The sequence below is a fragment of the Pinus tabuliformis genome, chromosome J (genome assembly GCF_031772625.1).
Source record: "Pinus tabuliformis cultivar Carrire ecotype Pingquan chromosome J, CPIR1, whole genome shotgun sequence".
Classification (NCBI taxonomy): Eukaryota; Viridiplantae; Streptophyta; class Pinopsida; order Pinales; family Pinaceae; genus Pinus; species Pinus tabuliformis.
Window position 1 is genome coordinate 383558715 of NC_142295.1, and position 11524 is coordinate 383570238.

Consider the following 11524-nt stretch of genomic DNA (forward strand, 5'->3'; position numbering starts at 1 on the left):
ATTTTAGTTTCATAGGTAGTTAGCTTAATTAAGTATTTATAGACCCTTTCATGTATTTAGAAAGGGTCGTAAGTTTTGTATATGACTTAAAACCTGAAGTTACACTACTGTACTTCAGGCATATTCTTTTATAAAATTGGGCCAATCATTCTGATTTTGACAAAGAAGCTTTTATGCGAATGTGCACTACTGTCTTTGTTTGAAAATATTTCTGAGTTGGAAGAAGAATTTCAAATAGCGATTGATATTGGGAGTGATTAGCAGCTCATATGGTACTATTATCTATGTCTGAGTTCATTCTTTTTATATGAATTGTCATTTGATTGCTTTTGCTATTATCGGATATATGCATGTGTTTTTAACAGCATTCTTAATTCCTTCTACTATTGGATGTTTACAATATGCTTTTCTTTTGATCATATATGTATCGATAATATAAATGATAAGTGTAGCAATATTGTGTTAATCACTTTGTTTAACTATTTAAACAAAGTAATCATTGAATGAATAAATGTCTATGTTTATTAGATAGAGTCATCTATATGCCTGTCAATAAACAAAGATCATCAAGCGCTACATTTCAAAGAATAATAGTTCCCGGGATTAGTAGTAGTTCTTTTATTTTTGCTGATAGATTAAGTTATTCACCTATCGTTAGATTAGATAATCAATCGTTCATCCACCCCTTTTATTCATTATTGGGAAACTGGTCCCATTATACCCAGTCAGAGCCACCATTCCAAACGGAGAAGGAGTTGTATTAAGGTCCGGACCGGGTGGTTATCCCCCAATGTTGATACAACGATTTTCGGGGAATCAACATTTTTGGTGCTAGAAGGAGGGCCTCAACTGTGAATGGCAAGCAAACCCAAATCTACAGACCATTCTAAGAGTAATTCTCCCTCCACATCACCTCGTACTTCCCAATTGCATGCTGGTTCTTCAGTATCCAAACAAGAAGAAGAGGAATCAACTACCACTTTTCAAACCCACAATACTCCAGAACAATTAAGTCTTGAATCTCCTGAAGTTCAGTCTCTTATCCATAAACTTCAGAGCTTCTCGATATCACCACAGAAATCTGAGGTATCTCAAAGCAGTGGGACTTCGCAATTCAATTTACCTCACCCTCTCACCAGACTTCAGAGTGGAAAGCTCGGTATTGAACCTACTGAGTTCCCTTTACCCAAAAGAAAAAAGGCGAAGAAAAACACTGAAGGATCTGACAGTGAAACACTCTCATCCACATCCTCCATCTCACCTTCCCCAGTGCGAAGTCAACCATCACCTCCCTCATCACACATTGTTGTTCATCAGGGATTAGAAAATTCAACATCCCAACCTGCGCAATCCTCAATATCAACTCCTTCCCAAACATTTGGAATTTCAACAGTAGTATCATCACTACTTCGGTTATAATGGCAGATCCATGGACCAGGCCTGGTGCAGTCAACATGCCTGCACCATTGCATGCATTACCTGATGCTCCTGAGAAATGGCTACCCAAGTTTAATCCAGATGATGGAACACAAGCTGAGGAACATATTAATAACTTCATGTTAGTGGTTAATTTGAAGGGAGTAACAGAGCAAGATGTTGTCGTTAGGCTTTTCCCTTATACTTTGCAAGGATCAGCAGGATCCTGGTATTTTTCCTTGCCTTCTGGTTCCATTACCAGTTGGACGACTTGCCAAGAACAATTTCTTACTAAGTATGGTGATGATAGGTCTTTAGCTACATTAATAAATGATCTCTCCAATCTTAGGATAGAGCATAGGGAACCGATTAAAGAATTTAATGCACGATTCAATAAACTCTTGAATAAAATCCCAACGGCCTCCAAACCAAGTGAGAAAATCAGAAGCGAGTGGTATATAACTGCCCTACCTGCCAATATAGCTATTTTTGTAGACAGGGCTGGAAAACCAACTTTAGCTGAAAACATGAAAGAAGCACTTGCTGTGGAGAAACGTATTAATGCTCTAGAGAAGAAAGCTTCTCTTGAAGATAGAAAAACCAAAAAAGTTTCTTTTAAAGATGATTCAAAGAAGAAAACCCCTAAAGATCCATATGACATGGAGGTTCTACAAAAGGTCCTCAAGACTATGTCAAATGAAATGGTTGAAATAAAAAAACAAGTAGTTGAAACCTCAACCAAAAGGCCCTTTAAGAATTACAAGAAAACTGAATCAAAACCACCGAATGTTATATCTAATACAGATTCAGATCTTGAAGAAGGAGAATAAGAAACAGTTTCACCAACTGATGAAGAAGAAGAAGTTGTTGAATGTCATGGAATGTGGGATTTTATATTGCCTAACTCTGATACAGAAAATGAAGAAGAAGCGTTTCCTGTCACTACTAGGAGTAAAAGTACCTCCGAACCTGTTCAGACAACTTCAAAGAAAAGGAGTGCAGGTGCTACTACAACAAAGGAAAAGGTGCCCCCAAAGAAGCCACCTGCAACAGTTCCGCAAAACCAACCTTCAACCTCAAATATTCCGTCAACATCTAAGACATTGGTAGTATCTGATTCAATGGATTACAATATTGTTGATGACATGAAAAAGACTAAGGCAAACATTACCATGTTTGAACTTAGTAAATTGAAACATCAGCAAAAATTGCTTCTCAAAGAATTAAATGTTGTTCCTACTTCACCCCTTCCCAGTGCTAAAGCTGCAAATGATGCAGGTCAACCACCTTCTGGTATGGTCGAAGCTACTGATGCAGTTCTGATTGGAGATAGATCAAATTCTCATACTCCACCTTTCCTTCTAACCTATGAGATCTACAATAGAAACCTGCACAACTGTTTGATTGACTCAGGGGCATCCTCTAATATAATGCCAGCTTCAGTTTGTTCCAAACTGAACATTGAACCCCAAAAGTCTGCTATTCATATTGTGCAGTTAGACAGGACTAAAGTCCAGGTTTTAGGGGAAATCAACTCAGTAACTATCAGGCTATCAGCTGATCCTAGAGTAGTTCAAAGAATTGATATCTTAATCGCCGATATACCTGAATTTTATGGTTTGATCTTGAGTAGGGATTGGTCTGAAAAACTCCATGGGTATATTTCTACCGATTGGTCCCATATGTGGCTTCCCTATAAGGGAAAGCCAAATCAAATAAAAATCGATCGGGAGAAACACATGACCCATACAGTTACAGAATTTGAACAAGAAAACCAACCAATAGCATTTAATAACAACATTTTGGGGAATTATTCATCTGAGTCATTCTTTGGCAACTTCACTGCCCAACCATCTCCTTTCTCAGTAAACAATTCTACATCTCAGATCGAAAATTATTCACAAACAGATAGGTCAAGATGTTTTAATGATACTGAGGAAACTGTAAATAAAATTGTTAATACTTCTTTATTTTGGTCACTATATTTCGATGGGTCTAAGTCTAGTGAGGGTTCGGGAGCAGGATGTATTTTGGTTAGCCCTCAGGGAGAAAAAACAATGTTGTCCTGTAGGCTGGAGTTTGAATGCATGAATAATACAGCTGAGTATGAAGCCTTAGTCCAAGGACTATATAAAGCGATTGGCCTCAAGGTTCAATATTTGAAAGTGTTTGGAGATTTCGAAATTATTATTAAACAGGTAAGGAATACAATTCATTGTCTTTCTAGCCATCTCAAACATTATCAGTCGCTGGTACAGGAACTCACCTCCCACTTTTCGGCATTCAATATTTCTTCCATCCCCAGGTCTCAAAATTCAGCAGCCGACTTGCTAGCCAATGTTGCTTCCAAGCTCCTACCTTCCGAAGATTATAACCCAGATAGATTTTCAGTAGAATTACTTTTTAGGCCATCCATTCCTGACAATGTCACTAATTGGAGAGTATTCAATCACAATGAAGACATTTTACAATTTTTAACTTCCGAAAAGTCCTATGATGATCAAATCATTGAGGAAAACGAGCATGACCTTCAAATGAGAGGAAAACACAAGGAAAATTCAATCCCAAAGCCTGTGGTGAAACTTGAGGATCTTTATGATATTAAAGACAGGTTTAAACCTGTGACCAATACAAAGCTCCAAAGTTCCACCTTAAGGTTTGAATTGATAAACCTTGGCACTGAGCAAAATCCTCAAAACATTAATTTAGGATTAGGACTTTCCGTGGAAGAAAAGGAAGCATTCATTAGACTGTTACGGAAAAATAAACATGTTTTTGCTTGGAAATATGACGATTTAAAGACATACGATACATCCATCATCCAGCATACCATTCCAATGCTTCCCGAACAGAAACCAATTCAACAAAAGTTGAGAAAAATACATCCGAACTTAGAGAGTCAAATAAAATGGGAACTCAATAAACTCTTGAAAGCTAAGATTATTTTTCCCGTTCGGCACTCAAACTAGGTCTCCAATATGGTGCCTGTCAAAAAGAAAAATGGCGACATCAGGATTTGTATAGATTTCAGAAATTTGAATAAGGCGAGCCTAAAAGATAATTTCCCATTACCTACTATGGAGCAGATACTCCAATCAGTGGCAGGCTCTGAGTTGATGTCCTTTTTAGACGGTTTTTCAGGATATAACCAAGTTTTGGTCCATCCTGATGACCGACTCAAAACCACATTCAGAACAAAATGGGGAACTTATGCTTATCAGAAAATGCCTTTCGGACTTATTAATGCAGGAGCCACGTTCCAAAGAGCGATGGATATAGCTTTCAAAGGATTAATTAGCAAAACAGTAGTTGTCTACTTAGACGATATTACTGTATTTTCTAAAAAGAAATCCAATCATTTGCATGATTTAAATCAAATCTTTCAACGCTGCAAAAGGTACGGTATTTCACTTAATCCCAAAAAATCTTTCTTCGCTTTTGACCAAGGAAAGCTCTTAGGCTTTATTGTTTCTAAAGATGGCATTTATATTGATCCGGATAGGATTAAAGAAATTTCTGAAATCCCTTTCCCTCATAATAAAAAATCCATGCAGTCATTTCTAGGCCAAATCAATTTTGTCAAAAGATTCGTTCCAGACTTTTCTCAAATCATTTTGCCACTTCAAACTATGATTAAGAAAAATTCAGTCTTTAGATGGGGATCAGTAGAAAAGGAAGCGTTTGATTTAATCAAACAATCAATAATCAATGCCCCCGCTTTAAATACTCCTAATTTTTCTAATCATTTCACATTGTATACTATCGCATCCGATTTGTCTTATGCAGCAGTACTCACACAGATTAACAATCACAACTTAGAAGCACCCATTTCATTCTATAGTTCAAATCTTCAGGGTGCTGAATTGAATTACTCCGAAGTAGAAAAACAAGCCTTTGCTGTATATAAAGCTGTCAAACATTACAGACCCTTCCTTTTAAAAGCCCATACAAAAGTTATAGTTCCTTTCCCTGCGGTAAGGCAACTATTAATCCAAAGGGAATTAGGTGAAAAAAGGGAAAATTGGGTTACAACACTTCAAGAATATGACTTAGAAATTAAACCAGCAAAGATTGTTAGAGGCCAAGGTTTTTGCAGGTTATTGGCAGGAGCATCCAACATTCAAGAATCAGGTGATACAGATCAAACCGAAGAGATCAACCAGATAAGTATTACTGATTCTGAATCACAATATGTTGACTTAATCTTTTATTTGAAAAATGGATATGCACCTCCTAACCTGTCTTATAAAAACAAAAGGGCCATTAGATTAAAAGCAAAAAATTTCACAATTATTGATGATGTGCTTTTTAGGCAAAATTATGATTCAATCTTATTAAGATGCCTAGAAAAACCTGAAGCACAAAAGGTTTTGCAGGAATTACATGATGGACCAGCAGGAGGACATTTTGGAGCTGACACAACAACCCACAAAATCATTCATGCTGGATATTATTGGCCCACTCTGTTTAGAGATGCTCATGAATATGTAAGGAAATGCCGAAATTGTCAAACTTCTAGTGGAAGACAAAGAAAGCCAGCTTTCCCTTTGCAACCAGTCAACATTGAACAACCATTTGAGCAATGGGGATTGGACATCATTGGAGAAATTACTCCACATTCTTCCAAACAGCATAAGTATATCCTTACCACTACTGATTATTTTACTAAGTGGGTTGAAGCAATTCCTTTAAAGACAACAAATTCTAAGGTAATTATAGAATTCATAGATCAATTCATCATTACCAGGTTTGGTGTCCCAAATGCTCTTGTTTTTGATAATGCATCTTACTTCTCAGGCAATGCTATGTTTGATTTCGCTATTAAAAGAGGACTTAAATTGAAATATTCTGCTAATTACTATCCCCAAGGTAATGGTTTAGTAGAATCCACAAATAAAAATCTGATTAAAATTATTAAGCGAACTATCGAACAGAATCATAAAAAATGACACAAATCCTTAATATTTGCACTATGGGTTGATAGGATAATGCAGAAGGCTTCCATAGGTTCTTCTCCGTTCAATCTCGTGTATGGAAAAGAAGCAGTGCTACCAACAAATCTTGTCCTTCCTTCTCTAGCCCTAGTTCAGTTTATTGAGGAAAGCCCTTCTTCTTCTATTCAACTTAGACATGACCAAATTCTAAAATTAGAAGAGGAAAGAGAAAAAGCCAAGGTTATTCATGCAAAACATCAGCAAATTATCAAGTCATCCTTTGATTCAGCCTCATCCGGTTCAAAACAATTTCAAGTCGGTGATTTAGTTCTGAAATGGGACAAAGCCCATGAAGATAAGGGAAAACACACCAAGTTCCAGAAGATGTGGCTTGGGCCATTTCAGATCTGTGAGAAGATAGGCCATTCGACCTTCATATTACAAGATTTATCAGGTTTGAGAGATTCTCTCCCTGTTAATGGCCTTATCTTAAAAAAATTCTTCAATTGAGGAGGTAACCCCTTCTCCTTTTAGTTTAGTAGAATTTTGTAGTTTGTAGGACCATTAGGAAATAAAGTTGTAAGGTATCTTCCATTGACCTTTGTTGTATTTAAAAGTTGTTCAAAGGAAGTAGTGTTGATATTTGCTTTTAAAATAATGGAAGTCTTAAACAAAAGGGATAATTTCCAGGAAACTAGGTATAATTGCATTCTGAAACCACACTTCAATTTTTGTGAACACTTCTCAAAGTTTAGAAGTATTGTAAATCATTTTATGTTTTCAAATTGGTCACAAAAAGGTTATCGATATCAAAATAGGAACTAATCCAACTTCAGCATCTTTAACTCTTACTCTGTCACCCATTTACTCTTAAGGAGAAAATTGTCCATCCCACTCACCAAAGCTTATGATTACTCAGAGTGTAATTCTAAAATATTTGATATAAAAGATAAGAGGTCTTATTACAAGCCTGCTTACCATGATCATAGGGAAATAGTTTAACCGACATTACCAATATTGCATACCAAAACATGGTAATGGCTTAGAATTATAAGACAAGGGGTCTCATCACGAGCCAGCTTGTTCGGTTGAATTACTACCAGTGAATGGCATTGTCACTCAGCTGGTCACCAAACCAGGACAATGGATTTTTATCTTACAAAATAACAGAAAACTAGAAAAGAAATGCAAAATGTGAAAAGCGTGTTTTGAATTCATTCTGTTAATCATACTCTGAAATGGATGGGACAATGGACAATAACATGGTTAAAAGGTATCCCTGTCGAAACTATGAACGTTTGCTGGCAGCAGAGGCTCTACCTATGACAAAGGAGTCAATTCTAAAAGCTGATTTGGAAAGGTTTATTGTTTTATCATTATCAACCAATAGAGGCCAATTTAAAACTTAGAATGTATCTAATTTTAAACAAGAGAGGAAATTAGCAAAGATAGTTTCATTTTATTTGGAATGCATATATACCTAGTTATATTAGAATTTTCCCCTTTGATCAGATTCCTATTTTGAAAAAGTTTAAGTATTTCCGTACTTTTCAGAGATAACTGTTTCTTCCAGCGAATCGCCAATTGTTGTGCTCTACAACAACCCCCCATTTCATATCATTTTTATTCTCAAAACTATAATATGAAATGGGCCCTTTTTTATTTTTAATTGGTATCAACTTAGTATTATTCAAAAAGATCCGAAAACAAAATGAAAACATTACAAAACCTTTTTGATAAAACCAATTAATTGGTCTTATAATATATAAATGAGTAATCTTTTATCATTGCAATAAAGCAATCGCCAGATCGCATGTCGCAATGACAAAGGAGGCATAACTTAAAGACCCATTAGTTTTCTCCGACACGACAACACGCAAAAGGCTATCGGATATCGGCAATAACAAGTTATCATAACAAAAGTCCCTTTCGCTCTGATGCGATGCGATATCGCTATCGGCGATCAGAGATGTACCTTGCATGCTTTTCAAAGTTCTCAGTTAATACTCCCTATGCGATGCGATATCGCTATCGGCAATCGGGGATTCCAAAAGGAACCAATATAACGATTTAAGTTTTCCCCGACGACCGATTGCGATAAAGTTAATAGCGCGAATTTCAAAGAATTGATAAAGCAGGGATATTACGATTAATTCGTATTAAAGGCCTTATCTTCCCAACAGCGATTCACGTGTGCTCAACCACAAAAACTTCCAAGGCACGCTTAAACAAATCATTCAGCCAACAAACGATATGATGGGCATTTAAAGGATTGACAGGTTTTAACGGCCATTTAATGGAATAGTAAGTCTAAAAGATATTTTCACAGATTGTATCCGCGGCCACTTTAAGTTAATCCTTCATCATGCATTGATTAATATATCTCACTCAATTTTGGTTTGCGCTACCAATTCTCTATATTACGTTCATTTTCACTCCTGTGCAGAACTCTTCCGAAGCAATAGATTTAAGCAGAATGGGGAAGAAGTCTAAGAAGACTGCAATAGCCTCCGCTTCGCCAGCCACAGGACAACTCATCGCTGATCCAGGAACTAAAAGAAAAGGATTGATATCCGACACTACATGTCTAGGACTCGGAAAAACTACTTGGCAAAGTACCTATAATTTGATTGAGGCCGAAGAACCCGAGGTGACAGCAGTACAAGCCACAGTAGATACGACTCGAAAATATGATGCTACTCTAAAGGATTTAGCCGACTCTTTCCTTCATCGGATAGCAGCTCGGGAACAAATTCTCCCATATACGGATGTAGTGAGGTGGGCAATTGAGGAAATCCCAATCACAGACAGAACCTTTTGCACTAGAGATGGGAGAATCTTCGGTTCATTTCAACCTAATGATTTGAGGCAAATGTATCATTTGCCTGTACCAGAGAAGAAGTACAACAAGGCATTCCTGGAGAAATTCAGAGAAGAGAACGAAATTGAATCCGAACCCATTCGGGATTGGAGGCAAAATCCGGCAAAACACAAGCATGAATCTTCGGGTAAGTACTCTGTTGATTCTCTATGTTCTCCTTATTGTTATGCTGGGATAATGATGTGTAGGTTGTGGGGGTTGCATGATTCCACCAATTTCACTATAGAAATGGTTCCTTTGATGGAGGCGGCATGTAATAGTGAAGTAATGGATTGGGCAACTATACTATCAGATAAGCTAGCAACCGCAGTTCTTGATTTTAGAAGCAAAACCCGCGTCACTGAAAGGCTTATTCCCCCATTCTACTACAGTGCTTATATCCTGGATACCCTGTGTTTTAATTCTGAATTTCCCATGCTTGGATGGAGGTGGACTCCACAAGACCCCATGCCCATTCACATATACCATCAGAAGTTGTGGAAAACTTACTATAAGCACCATTTTTACCAAGTCTGCAACGGCTTTATGTTACCCATTCACTACTCTATTTTTGATAAACCTACTCCTAAGATTTCCTACCAAGCAGGGGTTGATTTGACATCTATAGGAAGATGGTTCAGAGAGGAAAAATTTACTTATATAAGAATTTTCGGTAGCCAAGCTAAACCTCATGTCCTCCCTTTGTACATACATGAAAAACTGTTGGCTAGGGAGATAGCCTATCAGATTATGTCCGAAGGAGTTACACAAACTCTAAAGAAAAATAAGAAGCAGGTTTGGCCCTCTTTTCCTCTGAGATGCGGTTTCTACACTTTGCATGATTTTAAACATGCAGACAAATAAGCTGAAAAGATGAAGGCATTAACTCTAGCAACTCTCCCTAATAGGCGATTTGATCCAAACAAAGTCGCCTATAATGCACTTGAGCAGGCCAAATTGACAAAGTTTGATCATAAAGAAGATAAGTTTGATGACCTGTTCTCCTCAGCCAAGTCAATGTCCCAAGTTAAATCGCTGGCCATAATGGAATACAAAGATGACGGGTTAGTTGAATTCAATAGACTTAGAGAATAGAGGTTGCAAACTCTGCCTCTAGATCTGTTAGCAAAAACCCCAACGACAGAATCAAGCGAGCCTGAGCAGCGACTCACTAAAGAACCTCCTGTTACATCAAAAGAACAGGAGGAAGTGCATATGAGAAAACAAGAGGAAACCTAGACGAAAGAGCAGGAACATAGCATCATAGAGGTGAATGTAGATGCTCAGATTGACCCGAAATTGCTCCAGGAATGGCAGCAATTCGACTCAATCATCAACAATCTTGAGTGCTCTAAGGAAGCCGAGACATCAAAAGCGGCTGACACACAGGAGACAACTTCAAAACAGGTTCCAAGTGGAACCAACGGCCTACCCAGTTCTAAAGAAGTAGAGATAATCCCAAAGGATCCCTCCGATCAGATTATTTTGCAAGTAGAAGAAATTCCTCCCTTAGATGTCTTCTATAGCCCAAGACACAAGGCTGTGGTAAAACAACAGCGGAAAAGGAGAAGGACTGATCAACCTTCCCTATTCCCAGAACAAACAGTGACGGGCAACGTGGTTTGGAAAGAGGAATTTGACCCCTCTGATGACCTAACAAAACTATCCCAATATGGTGGAGCCTATTTAGCAGCGACAATAGACAAGGCATCAGAGGTGAGTAATTTATTAAAAACAAAAGACCAGGAGATCTTTTCACTACAAGCACAACTATTGGAGGCACATCAGAAGGCAAAGCAAGAAGAACGGCAATTGTTTACACAACATCAAATAAATAATCAATTGACTAAACAATTGCAGGAAGAGAAACAGAGGATTGATTATAGTGCAGTTCAAAAGAAGAAAGAGTTGTCTGAGGCATTGGCACAACTAAAAGCAGCGAATGAAAAAATGCTGAAGTCGAAAGATGAGCAAATTGCTCAACTATCAGCCCAGCTAGAGAAAACAAAGAATCTTCCATAGCTAGCTGAATTCAGAGCAGAGGCATTACAGATAAACAAGGCATTGATAACACAGATAAAGATTTTATGTCAACAAATCGCCCAGGCAGAACCGTTATGCGATTTGACGACATCAATAAGTGAAAAATCGGAAAAAGCTAGAACATAATTGGATCAAGCCGATGAAACACTAACTAATTTTCTTGAGTGGCAAGACACCGATCAGGGACAGGCGGCTAATTTACCAAAAATCCTGGAATCACATAAGGAGATATTATTTACGGAATGGCAGTCCCAGTTAATGAAAGCAGAGA